A 9,567-nucleotide genomic window follows, 5' to 3' on the forward strand; every position below is an offset into this window, starting at 1 on the left:
CAACATCTGCATCATATCATTTTCATATAACAAAAAGAATATATAATAGGTTTTAAGAATACCGACATAAACATAATGAAAATCATTAACAAATTGACATCAATGTCGGACTTAGGTCCGATGCCGGGGTTAGCCCGATGTGGGTTATATGTTTCCGGACTTCGGTCCGATATCGGGGAAAGCCCGAGGAATGTTTGTATGCTTGATGTCTTCGTGATTATTGGATGTGTTTGTTTATATGTCTCGGGCTTCAGTCCAATGTCGGGTCAAGCCCGAGGAATGTTTAGCTTATATGTTATGTTTATATGTTATCGGCTTCTGTCCGATGTTGGGACAAGCCCGAGAAATGTTTATATGCTTATGTTATGTGTTTATGTTATATGCTTTGTTGATATGTTTATCTGTATACCGGACTTTGGTCTGATGTCGGGTGGGGCTCGATGCCAGACTTCGGTCTGATGTCGGGTGGGATCCGATGTCGGGCGGGACCCGATGCCGGATTTCGGTCCGATGTCGGGCGGCGCCCGATGTAGCGGGCAAGGCCAAATGTATGTTATTATGTTATTATGTGTATGGTATGTGGTAGTTTGGGGAGACTAACTAAGCTTCGTGCTTATAGTTTTCAGTTTTGCTTTCAGGTACTTCTGGTAGCAAGGGGAAGAGCTCGGGATGATTGCAGTGCACACACTATTTGTTTGGTCTGGGATGTTTATACTCTGATATATTTGACAGATGTTTATGATATTTAGAGATACACGACTTGTGATTTCTATGTGATGTTTGATAACTATGGTTTTCTTAATGATTTAAAATGAAATTTTCTGACCGTAAGTTTAGGATGTTTCAAGTTGGTATCAGAGCTTGGTTTGAGGGATTCGGGCACACTATTGGGTGTGTCTGAACTCAAACTGAGGACTTGGTATGAAAAAATTTCAAAAGAAAATCATTTTTATAAGAAGAATTTTTAAAAGAGAAAAGAACTTTCAAAAGAGAAAAGGGTGTCGTGCATGCAATCATCCGAGCTCAAGTAAGTACTCCCAAATTACCCATACAAGTTTATGTTATGATATGATTATGAGAATTGCATGCTAGATTAGGGCAAAGGATCTAGGAATGATGTCTTGTATGCCTGTTATGTGTGTATGAGAATTGCATGTTAGATTAGGGCTAAGGATCTAAGAAGGATGCCTTATGTGCCTGTTATATGTGTATGAGCTTTATGAACTACATGCTAGTACTGAATAGTCAGTGATATGATGGCCTGATAGGGATATGCTTGATTATGTTTACTCAATGCTCGAATGCTGCTTGCTTTGTGCTTTTAAGAGTTCTAGTTATCTTTAACTAACTAGTAAAAAAATATGTTAAGTTACATATTACGAGGACTAAATAATTTCAGAAGGTTAGGTTTGGCTGTATTTCGCAGCTCTTGATTGAGTCTAACCATTGTAGGATAGGACCTTTCATTTGAAGAATTATCTAGTCTTAGTGATATGTAATGGTATTCGCGAGCTAGTTAGGGGAGATAACAAGGACTTCTTATGCAGCTGATAGCGGAGAGTGGGTTGGTGATTACCCTAGGGCAAGCCTAGGATGAGATTAGCGTGAGAACAACAGTAGTAGTAGAAGGGACTTGGTGGAGTCAAGGCAGTTCTTGAGGAAAGTACGGATAGATGTGGAAGGTAGTATGGCTCGTACTACTGAAAGCAGATGATCTGTACTCGAATCAAGGAAGGCTGAGATAAACCCAGGAAACTTGTAGTATGTGAGATCCCTCGGGTTATGATGTGTGTACTAATGTTTGTTATGGTGTATTTTCAGTATGGGGACGCTACGCACTAGGCCAGTCGGCAGTTCAGGTATCAGTGAGGGATCAGGCTCGGGCTCTGGAGCCGAGCAACTCTACGAGCATATGAGAGAGTTCATTTCGTCTGCGGTCACACGCAGTATTATAGACCAGACTCCTGTGATCTTTGGTACGATCAAGGAGGGTATCTTGGAGCTTCTGGATGAGAGACTGAGTGCATTCCACACTGAGGTAGCGGCCATGATGGGGTCGCGCACACTTACGTTCAGGGAGTTCCGAGCTTGCAGAGCTCCAGACTACCATGGGGCTCGGGACCTCATTGCTAGTAGCAGATGGTTGGCTGATGTCGCCAACGCTTTCTGTACGAGTTGATGTCCCGAGGGGGACAATGTGCGACTTGCTTCCTGTCTTCTAAAGGACAGGGCACGTGACTGGTGGGAGGAGGTCGGACGAGCCATTGGAGACGATGCAGTTCTATATGCGATGACCTGGGGTGATTTTTCGGCCAGGTTCAGGGCCGAGTTTGCACCTGTGATCGAGGTGCAACAGCTTTCTAGGGAGTTTAAGGATCTCCAGCCGACGACTGAGACGGTGACCGAGATCACCGCCATGTTCAGGGAGATGGCCCTTATCATTCCGCAGTATGTGGTGGACTAGGAGATGAAAAAGGCCTGATATCATGAGATGTTGCGGAGTGATATCCGTTAGTTTGTGAGTCGGTCCAGCTGCAAGACGCTGGAGGATATGATTACTAGGGCTCGAGAGAGAGAGAGAGAGAGAGAGAGAGAGAGAGAGAGAGAGAGAGAGAGAGAGAGAGAGAGAGAGAGAGAGAGAGAGAGAGAGAGAGAGAGAGAGAGAGAGAGAGAGAGAGAGAGAGAGAGAGAGAGAGAGTTGGATTTGGAGGTGGAGAGGAAGAGAAAGAGGAAACCCGAGGGGGTTCAGTTAGGGGGTTCGGGCAAGAAGCCCAAGGTGCCAAATCACAGATCTAGGAGCCAGTAGGGCCGCAGCCGTTGTGGAAAATGTGGCAAGTTGCACGAGGGGACGTGCAAGGCAGGGAGTTCAGGATGCTTCAAGTGCGTCCGAACTGGTCATGTGAGTCGAGATTGTACAGCTACTACCACCACCACGACAGTAAGCGGTCCCAGTTCCCGAGTTTAGCAGCAGCAGGACAGGTGGCAGCACCCGCTCCTGCTACATTGAGGATTATAGACGACCATCAGGGCTGGATAGAGGCGCCTGTGGCGAAGAGCATAGCCTTTCAGTTGACAGCAGAGGAGGCACGTGCAGCTCCCGACGTGGTGACGGGTATGTATCTTCTCCTTATCTCTTTACTTTGATTGATTATTGCTTATGTTTATGTGTTTCATTATAGGATTGTTCCTTATGAACGGTATATCTGATCTGGTATTGTTTGATTTGGGGATACCCGATCTTTTGTGTCGCTCGCGCTCAGCAAGCGGTTTGTAGGGGCTCCAGGGGAGATGGATTTCCCACTTGATGTAGAGAGAGCAAATGACAAGTCCGTTATGGTCGCAAGGGTTCACCGAGGATGTACACTGCAGTTGTTCGATGAACAGTTTTATGTGGATCTAGTCCTTATTCCCCCGAGGGAATAAGGTTATAGTTGGTAAGTACTGGTTGAGCCCCAATGGGGCAGTGATCGACTGCGAGCAGCAGCTAGTGAGAGTTTGGACTCCTAGTGGGGGAGGGTTAGTGATTCAGGGCGAAAGGTCGCAGGGTGGACCGACTTTATGTTCAGCGGCGAGGGCAAGGCGCTACCTTCAGCAGGGTTGTGCAGGTTATGTCGCCAACGTTATGGATAGTCGGGATAAAGGCAAGGCGACAGTGGACGATGTACCGATCGTGCGAGAGTACCCGAACGTATTCCCAAAGGATTTGCCTGGGATACCTCCGGGGAGACAGGTTGAGTTCAGGATTGACCTAGTCCCTGGTGCGCCTCCGATAGCCAAGGCACCATATCGGTTGGCTCCTCCTAAGATGCAGGAGTTATCTACGCAGCTGCAAGAGCTGCTAGACAAGGTATTTATCAGGCCGAGTAGTTCACCATGGGGAGCCCCGATCCTGTTTGTGAAGAAGAAGGACGGGTCACCTCGGATGTGCATAGACTACCGGGATCTGAATAAGGCAACAGTGAAGAACCGTTATCCCCTCCCAAGGATCGATGATTTGTTTGACCAGCTACAGGGTGCATCTTGGTTCTCCAAGATTGATCTACGATCGGGTTACCACCAGATGAGAGTCAGGGATGACGATGTGCCGAAGATAGCCTTTCGGACTCGCTATGGTCACTATGAGTTCATGGTGATGCCGTTTGGGCTCACCAATGCTCCAGCCGCGTTCATGGATCTCATGAACCACGTGTGCAAACCGATGTTGGACCGGTCTATGATAGTCTTCATCGATGACATCTTGGTTTACTCCAAGACTTAGGAGCAGCACAAGGAGAACCTGAGGGACGTGCTAGAGACACTGAGGAGGAGAGACTTTTTGAAAATTTCTCCAAGTGTGAGTTCTGGTTGCGCGAGGTGCAGTTTCTGGGGCACCTTGTCAACCAGAAGGGTATTCTGGTCGATCCGGCCAAGATAGAGGCCGTGATGTAGTGGGAGGTTCCGAGGTCTCCAACTGAGATTTGGAGTTTTCTTGGTCTAGCGGGTTATTACCGGAGATTCATCCAGGATTTCTCCAAGATCGTTGTTCCTTTGACCCGACTGACCAAGAAGTCGGTAACATTCCGCTGGGGGCCTGAGCAGCAGGCAGCCTTCGAGACTCTCAGAAAGCGGTTATGCGAGGCACCGATTCTGACATTGCCAGAGGGCATCGATGACTTCATGGTTTATTGTGACGTTTCAATCACGGGCATGGGTGCGGCATTGATGCAGCGGGGTTATGTGATAGCTTACGCTTCGAGGTAGTTGAAGCCTCACGAGGCAAACTATCCAATGCATGATTTAGAGTTGGGGGCTGTGGTTTTCGCCCTCAAGATTTGGTGGCATTATCTCTATGGGGTTCGTTGTACCATTTACACGGACCACAAGAGTTTGAGGTCCCTCATGGATCATCCAAATCTGAACATGAGGCAGCGTTTGTGGTTAGATGTGGTGAAGGACAATGACTATGAAATCCTTTACCACCCAGGCAAGGCCAATGTAGTGGCCGATGCTCTGAGCCGCAAGGCAGTGACGGCTCCGATTCAATACATATGTCTGAGGATGACAACGATCACTCCATTGTTGGTGTGGATTAGAGAGGTGCAGGTCGAGGGCCTGAAAGAAGAGCACCGGAAGTGCGAGCGGATCGTAGGCCAGGTGGCGTCATTTGATTATGACAGCCATGAAATGTTGACCCTGCATGGGAGGGTCTGGGTTCCGTACTGGGGCGGAGTACGATAGGTTCTGATGGATGAGGCCCATAGGTCGAGGTTCTCCATCCATCCCGGGGAGATGAAGATGTATCGGGATCTTCGCCCTGATTACTGGTGGCCCTGCATGAAGCGGGACGTAGCATTGTATGTAGAGCGATGCTTGACCTGCAGGAAGGTCAAGGTCAAGCACCAGCGACCACAAGGCAAGATGTAGCCGTTAGACATTCCCATGTGGAAATGCGAAGACATCACTATGGACTTCATCACAAAGCTTCCCAATACTGCACACGTAGTGGATTTTATTTGGATCATCGTGGATCGATTGACCAAGAGTGCACATTTCATCCCGATCCAGGACAGTATATCGGCTGAGAAGCTTGCCGAGATCTATGTCTGCGAGGTGGTGGCACGTCATGGGGTGCCGGTTTCGGTTGTGTCTGACTGAGATATTCGCTTCACTTCTAGATTCTGGAAGCGGTTTCACGACGAGATGGGTACTCGTCTTCACTTCAGTACAGCTTTTCACCCTCAGACGGATGGGCAGAGTGAGAGGACGATTCAGACTCTGGAGGATATGCTACACACATGTGTATTGGATTTTGGTGGGAGTTGGGATACGTATCTTCCGTTAGCAGAATTTTCGTATAACAACAGTTATCATGCTAGCATAGACCGACCTCCCATCGAGATGCTCTATGGGGGGGAAATCTAGGACCCCAATCTATTGGCGCGAGGTCGGTCAGAGAGTCCTGGGGAGTACCTAAGTGGTACTCAAGACTACTGAGATGATCCAGCAGGTCTGGAGCCAGCTCCAGACTACTCAGAGTTGGCAAAAGAGCTATGCCGACAAGCGTCGGTTGGACATGGAGTTTTAGGTGGGGTATATGGTTCTCCTAAAGGTGTCACCTTGGAAAGGTGAGCCATAGTGGTCATGTCGTGAGTAGTACCATTGACCGTTTAACCCGTGTTCTCGAACCTCATGACGTGAGGCATAAGATCTCACGACGTGAGTCAGGCCTGATGGTTCCAAACCCTAAAAATCAAGTATAAAATGGAATGAGGAGGCTAGGGTCGCCCATCCTCAGCCTCTTTCACTCCAAAGTCACTGAAAAACCCTAGATTCAGCCCTCTTGAGTCCTTGAGCCATTTTTGGTGGTATTGGTGTGTTAATGGTGTTTTGTTTTCCTTTAAGAATAAGAAAAAGCTCTTGTGGTGGTTACTTTTGACGAGATAAACCCTTCCTTGTGGATTTTTTTAGATTGTGAGCTTCTGTAAGTCATAAAGATCCTATCTTTTTGAGTTAAGCTTGCTAGATCTAGGTTATGGTTTCCTTCTTTGCATGGGATCTTGGATTATCATGCTTGAAGTCAATAAAGTTGCAACTTTATGGACCATTGAGTCATTTGCTGTATTAGAACCCTTGGATATGGATTTTGGTGCAAGTTTTGGACTCCAAGTTTGAATCTTGATGTTTGCACCCATATTTTGACCTAACTAGTGTTTAAGTCATGCATGAGACATGCATGACTGAAAATATATGATTCTTTTGGTCCTTTAGGCTAGATATGGTATTCTGGAAAGTCACAATTCACATCTTAAAGGATTAAGAGGTTAATGATCACAGAGAAGTATAGTCTCACAACGTGAGCATGACGACTGCCCCGATCTGAAACCCTGAGGCGAGTGAACCGAGTTGACTCGCTGGGTGGACCCAAGTCGAGTTGACTCTCACGACGTGAGCCAAGGAAGGTCACGACGTGAGGACAAAATGATAAGAAAAGTGGACCATTGACCTGAGTTATTTACTTTTTACCTAAGTTGACTTTTTGTCAACTATTGAGAAGGAGGGTAAGTCTAAGGGTTTCACCGCATGATTTCTTAGGTGTGGAGTAGTCTGGAGCAGCTGATAGCGTGAGCATAAATATTTGACTTTCGATTGTGAGGTGAGTATTCCTCCAGTAGGAACGGGTCGAAGGCACCAATGCTGGCCCGTTTATGTATGTTAGCGTATGTTGGACTTAGGTTCGATGTCGGGGTTAGCCCGATATAGGTTATATGTTTTTGGACTTCGGTCGAATGCCAAGGAATGCCTGAGGAATGTTTGTATGCTTGATGTCTTCTTGATTCTTGCATGTGTTTGTTTATATGTGGCGGGCTTCGGTCCGATGCCGGGTCAAGCCCAAGGAATGTTTAGCTTATATGTTATGTTTATATATTACGGCCTTCGGTCCGATGCCAGGACAAGCCCAAGGAATGTTTATATGCTTATGTTATGTGTTTATGTTATATGCTTTGTTGATATGTTTATATGTATACCGGACTTTGGTCTGGTGCCAGGCGGGGCTCGATGTCGGACTTCGGTCCAATGTCGGGTGGGGTCCGACACCGGGCGGGGCCCAATGCCGGATTTTGGTCCGATGTCGAGCAGGGCCTGATGTAGTGGGAAAGGCCCAATGTATGTTATTATGTGATTATGTGTATGGTATGTGGTAGTTTGGGGAGACTCACTAAGCTTCGTGCTTAGAGTTTTCAATTTTGGTTTCAGGTACTAGTAGCAAGAGGAAGAGCTCGGGATGATTGCAGTGCACACACCATTTGTTTAGCCTGGGATGTTTATACTCTGATATATATTTGACAGATGTTTATGATATTTTGAGATACACGACTTGTGATTTCTATGTGATGTATGATAACTATGGCTTCTTAATGATTTAAAATGAAATTTTCAGATCGTAAGTTTGGGATGTTTCAGGGCCCCTCCTTGCCGCATTTGCGGCATGCACTACCAAATCTACAAACTCCCGAATGGCCCTTCCCGCACTCCCCACAAGTGCGTCCGCGCTGGCCCCCAGTCCTAGAATCGGCGGTCTTGGGCCGCTTCGGCGGAGACTGTGACTGCGTTGGGGCTTGCCTCTGCTCCCGCAACTGTAACACAATCTCCAGCTCACGCCGCCTAGCGGCCTCCTGTAACTCCAGCAGTGTATCACAACCCTGGGTAGAAACAAACTGACAGATGTCGGTCCTGAGTAGGCTCAGATAATGTGTCATCTGAGCCTGCTCGGAAGCAAACTCCGGGCAAAACATCACCCTCGCAGTGAACATGCGGGTGATCTCCGTCACCGACTCCGTAACCTGTCTCAAATCCAAAAACTCATGTGCCAGCCGCTCACGCTCCACCCATGGAATGTAGCGAGCGCGAAACATCTCCCTGAACTAATCCCAAGTAACTGCAGCTCTGTGATCATCAGTATACGACCCAGTCATCAACCTCCATCTGTCCTTTGCTCCGGACCTCAGCAGGTTCAGAGCACATCTGACCTTCTGTTCAGCAGGACATGAGCATGTGAAGAAGCATCCCTCCACGTCAGACAGCCACATAATGGCTACAATCGGGTCCTGAACCCTATCAAAAGTCGGGGGCTTCGTGTTATCGAAGTCCCGATACTGAAAAGCCCGGTTGGTCCCACCACCAGCGGAGGCTGCAGTGGCAGCCGTCTCAGCAATGGCTGCGTAGCGCTCATCAAAGTACTCGACCATAACGGTCTTGATAGATCCAAATATCTCTGGCAACTGTGCCCGGAATAGTGTAGCAACCTCATCCTGCAGGATCTCCCAAATCCTGGCGTCCAACTCATCTGGCCTTATCTGACCAATAGTCTCGGGTACTACTGGTCTATCCTGACTGCGCTCTCCGATCTCGATCCGGATCCGATCACAAACCGCCTCGTAGTCACCATACTGAAAATATACCAGAAAGATATCAGACATTCCATATAATAACGCGGAACCAACTCCCAACCAAAAACCTAGGGGTTGTGACTTCCTTGCTACGCGTATGGGTCATATGCTTTTAGTAGTATGGGTCCATACTACCTTCCACACCCACCCATATTTGTCTCAAGTATCATCATAACGACCTAACAATATACATATGCATGGCGAGCGCTTAGTCCTCACTCCTAGAGGAAGGCTAAATATCTCGTAACTGGCCGACTGACCCCGCACAACTCATCCATGAGACTTCCACCAACCATACAACACTAGTGTATGCTAGTCATACATAATGTTGGACCCTATAGACACCCGAATATTCGATCCTACCCTAAGCCCTTCATCAAACAAGAACAGAAAATAAGGCCAAACCAAACATTCTCAGGCTATAAGATCTTAGTTATATACTTATGGGTTTTAGTATACTACAACATCCTATGGTGCAGATACAACCCTAAATACCTTGGATCTAGGTTTTCACTAATTATACATGCAAATGGGTTTCCAAGGTATTAAGCCTATAACTAGCATGCAATTTGACATAAACAATACAAGATACTAGTTAGAGTAACATACCTTTTATGTGGCTTGAAGTCTTGATGTATTT

This window comes from Lactuca virosa, chromosome 2 (genome assembly GCF_052849685.1).
Source record: "Lactuca virosa cultivar CGN04683 chromosome 2, Lactuca_virosa_CGN04683_v6, whole genome shotgun sequence".
Classification (NCBI taxonomy): domain Eukaryota; kingdom Viridiplantae; phylum Streptophyta; class Magnoliopsida; order Asterales; family Asteraceae; genus Lactuca; species Lactuca virosa.